The sequence below is a fragment of the Triticum dicoccoides genome, chromosome 7A (genome assembly GCF_002162155.2).
Source record: "Triticum dicoccoides isolate Atlit2015 ecotype Zavitan chromosome 7A, WEW_v2.0, whole genome shotgun sequence".
In the NCBI taxonomy this organism is placed as follows: Eukaryota; Viridiplantae; Streptophyta; class Magnoliopsida; order Poales; family Poaceae; genus Triticum; species Triticum dicoccoides.
Window position 1 is genome coordinate 650,447,458 of NC_041392.1, and position 5,087 is coordinate 650,452,544.

Here is a 5,087-nt window from a genome sequence, read left to right on the forward strand (position 1 = left end):
GCATTACAGCACCCTCGGGGTAGTATTCTGTAAGATTTTTATTTATTAAAAGTAAGGTATTTTTGCAAGATTTGTGGCTCGAGTATTCTTTTCATTTTATCATTTTTTTTGTAGGTCTATCCATCTCTCTGATGCGGTTATATGACTGGATGGAGATTAGTTTACAACATTCGTGGTGTCAGACTATGTCTACAAGTTTTATGGTTCCTTCTAGATATGCCCAGGGTTACTCGAGAGGATTTGTTGGTGAATTTACTTCTAAATCCTCTTTGTTGAAATAATATACACTAATTTCAGATTATTATTTTTAGCTTTCACCTACTTGATGACGAGAAGGCAAGCAATAGGAACAGAGAAGAATGCGTAGTATCAAATTTGCAGCTGGATATAGTATTTTTGTCTTCACCTTTTTTGTTATAGAAGAACCATTTTGTTTGTCCCCAAGTATATTTAATCATCATATGTTCACTTGCTATCTCTCATACATTGTTTGACTACCTCTATTTTTTTTATTTACTCAACTCTCTAGGGGTTAGTATCCTAATATTGTTGAGCAAGAGATCTGTGAATTGTTTGTGATATGCTACGTAGCTTCTCTTCCACGTTGCTTTTTTTTTTCTTTTGATTCCAACAGAGCACATAATACAATTTATCATTTTATGATTTGGTCATTTTTGGTGCAGATCTAGAGAGCTTTGGTTTCGATTTCTATGTTTATCATTTAAGATAATACAATTTATTATTTTCGGATTCGGTCATTTTTGGTGCAGATGTAGAGAGCTCTGGTTTCAAGTTCTATGCTTATAACATCCGCAAAAAAAGGTTCTATGCTTATCATTTAAGAGATTGCAAGTGATGTTTGGAAAATTCCACACCACCATTTTTCAGTTTCAAGTGGCAAGATGCACTCTTCATGCTTATACATTTGTGGATCGAATCCACCAACTAAATGATTCATGGTATATAAATGTTTGTCCCATTACTTGATTTGTCTACAAGAAGTGAGCATCACACATAGCTATCCTGAGGAAGTTTCCAAGTTTTTATTACTGAGTCAAGATTATATAGCAGGTTAGAATATTATTATAATTCATTGTTTTCTATTCACAAATGTTGCATCATTGTAGTATGCTAAGTTGTTTACAACTTTGTAGCATGACGAACCTTTTGTGTACATTGTCTAAGCAACATGACTCTTCATAGTCTCACTCAACCCTTTGACACTTCAATAGCCAGTTTGTGATTTGTGTCATGCTCTATAGAGATGCTCAACAAAATTACAAATTTCCGCGGCAACACGCGGGGTATCTACTAGTATACACATGTGTTTCCTTCGTGAGATTGACCAGCATAAGCAAGCGGACAAAGTGAAAAGTTTCCTGTCGGTAAGGACGCAAACCATGCTGTCAGTTCATCAGGAACATGTTTCAGGTGAGTGAGACGTGCGGATCTTAAAGCTAGCACTCCGCGGAGGTATGCATAAAAACCGTGGTTAGATGCCGGAAATCCGCTGGTGCTTCCGGGAGCGCGCGCTCCTGCCCATGAAAAAAATATTTCAAAGTGTGAAAAAATTTCAAACAAAAATTTGATGTATACATCTCGACATTATATGTGTGCACGTCAAGTTTGGGAGAAAACCGACATTTTTTCTGACTTGTGTAAAAAAGAGAAGAGGATGTCTTGTGAAAAGCATTTTTTAACACCATATTTTATCTTTTTCACACACGACACATAAATTGTCAGTTTTTCTCGAAACGACTTTGTGAGCATGTACAATATCGAGATGTACGCGCCAAGTTTTTGTTTGAATTTTTTTGACATTTCAAAATATGTTTTAAAGACATTTTAAAAACTAGGAGCGCACGCTCCCATGTGTCAAAACGCCACTCTTAGTTAGATGCCTGTTTCATGTCTGGTGATTGATCGATCACATGCACTCTTGCATCTTGTAAAGTTTTCTAAGTACTTTTTAGTTCTGCGTGTACTTGATTTGGGATCAATGGGATCCAAGCACTCTCTTGTGTCTGTTGAATCGATGCGCCATGATCACCTTCTTGGGGCTGGGTGGGGTAGCAGCCTAGTGATAGATCCTTTGGATCGGAGTAGGCTAGATCATCCGGTTAACCTACCTTCTCCTTTGGCTGACGAGCTCGAGCCAGAGGCCATCGTGGTGCTGTGGCGCACGGTGATGGCAGAGTGTGGGCGAGGTGGTGGCGGCGGAGCTTCCCGTCGGCCTAGCACAACCCTAGATCAGATTGGTGTGTTGGTGGTGTTGTGGTGCACGGTAAACCTCGTGATGCATGCCCCGACACCCCACCTCTTTATATTGCGCTGGCGATAGGGGCCCACCAACCATGGTTTGGTTGGGTGCCCTCGATCAGGGCGCGATGCAAGGGCCCGTTCGACCCGTTGGGCTCGAACGGGAGAGATATCAACCTAACATTCTCCCCCTTGATCTCAACTTTACTTTTAACCTTATACTTTCTAGTTTATTCGTTTTATCACATATTGGTACATAGAGCATGTTTCATCGTCACAGATTAATTGCCGATAGAATCATACAGCTATAACATACGTTTTGTTCAGAGACAAATTCTGTTCCTTTTGGGTCTATCCAGGAATCATAAGGCTTTCCCTTAAACCCACGCCAGCTAAGTGTTCCTTGAACACATTGGGTGGTAAGCCTTTCGATAGCGGATCCAAAAGCATACCTTTGTCCTTATATGCTCGAGACTTATAGTTTGATCGTGGATTTTATCTTTCATAACATAATACCTTATCTCTATTGTTTTGGCAACATTACTCGACTTGTTGTTGTGAGCGTAAAATACTGCGGGCTGGTTGTCACAGTACATCTTTAGTGGTTTGTGAATACAATCTACCACTTTCAAGTCGGGTACTAATTTCTTTAGCCATATCACCTGCCCCGTGGCCTCGAAGCATGCTATGAATTCTGCATACATCGTGGATGATGCAACTATTGACTGTTTGGAGCTTTTCCATGAAATAGTGCCCCCAGCGAGAGTGAATACATATCCTGACGTGGATTTTGTATCATCTCTGTCCCTCGCAAAATCTGCGTCTGAATACTCTTTTATCTCTAGGGAATCACTTCTCTTGTATATTAGCATATAGTCCTACGTGCCTTGCGCATAACGCAATGATTTCTTTACCATCTTCCAGTGCTCTATGCCTGGATTTTCTTGATATCTACCAAGTACCCCGGTGATAAAAGTTAAGTTAGGGCGAGTGCACACTTGTGCATACTGTAAGCTACCAACAGCCGAAGCATATGGTACTGCTTTCATTTGATCGATCTCGTATTGGTTCTTGGGACATTGGTATTTCCCAAAACTATCGCCCTTGACTATAGGAGCATGTGTGGCTTTACTCGCATGCATATTATACTTTTTAAGAACTTTTTCTAAATATGCTTTCTGCGATAGTCCTAAGACTGCATTGTTCCTATCTCGGTGAATTTCTATGCCCAAAACATATGATGCTTCACCAAGATCTGTTATGTCAAAATTTGAGGATAAGAACTTCTTTGTTTCTTGTAGTAGACTAACATCACTGCTAGCAAGCAGGATATCATCCACATAGAAGATTAGGAAAATATATTTCCCATTTTTAAACTTTGCATAAATGCAGTTATCCTCAATATTTTCTTTAAATCCAAAACTTTTAATCGTTTGATTAAACTTTAGATACAACTGTTTAGAGGCTTGCTTTAATCCATATATGGATTTCTTCAGGCGGCATCCCATATTTTCCTTACCTTTCATGATAAAACCCTTGGGTTGTTCATGTAGACATTTTCTTTCAAATCCCCATTGAGAAATGCCGTCTTTACATCCATTTGATGTAACTCTAAATCAAAATGAGCAACTAATGCCATTAAGATTCTGAAGGAATCCTTACATGAGACTGGAGAAAATGGCTCATTGTAATCTATCCCTTCTCTTCGTGTAAACCCTTTGGCCACGAGTCGTGCTTTATACTTTTCTACATTCCCTTTAGAGTCATACTTAATTTTTGTAGACCCATTTGCAGCCTACTATTTTGGCTCCTTTAGGAATTTCCTCTAAGTCCCAAACATCTTTGGAACTCATCGATTTCATCTCGTCTTCCATTGCCTTCATCCACTTCGATGAATGAGGGCTTCTCATGGCTTCTTCATATGAGGTGTTTCTTTTTCTCTATGAACTATTTCCGTGTTATAAACTTTATAATCAGTAGAAATTGCTGACATTTTGTGTCTTGTAGACCTTCTAAGGGCCTGAGTTTTTGGAATATTATGTGCCTCAACTTCTGGCACTTCTTCTAAAATTTGTTGTTGCACCTCCCTTTCATGCTCAACAATGGGTTCAGTCGACTCCAGACGGACAGGTTCCGGGTCTACCCCCATAGTTGTCATGGGTGGAGTTGCAACTGGTAGTGAGAAAAATGGCTCATAAATCATTGGATTAGGTGCATGCACCCTCTTCTCCTCAAGATCAATTTTCTGAGCTACCAAGATCCCCCTCATCATTTCGTCCTCTAAAAACATTGCATGTCTTGTTTCTACAAACTTCGTATATCTGTCTGGGCAGTAGAAACAAAAACCCTTCGATCTGTCTGGATAGGCAATGAAGTGGCAAATCACTGTTTTGGGATCTAACTTTGCAATGTTTGGATTAAACATTTTGGCCTCAGCAGGGCACCCCCACACCCTGAAGTGTTGTAGGGAGGGCACCCTTCCTGTCCATAGCTCGTACGGTGTTTTGGGCACCGACTTGCTTGGTACTCTATTGAGAATGTGAATGGCGGTTTTAAGCGCCTCACTACAAAAAAAGACACATCCGTGACATTTTGGGCCGAACGATTATTGTTCTGTCATACGTATGACACTTCTATGATGATAATTGTGACAAAACCCGGTATCATCATAGATGTGGTGGGCTCCTACTTCTATGACAAAAAATCATGACAGAAAATGGGTTTTTCGTCCTGGGCAGGCCGGAGACGCAGCTGCATGACATTCTTTGGGCCGTCCATGGCAGAAAAAACCGTGGTAGAAGCGAGGGGGAGGAAAATTTCGGGGAGTT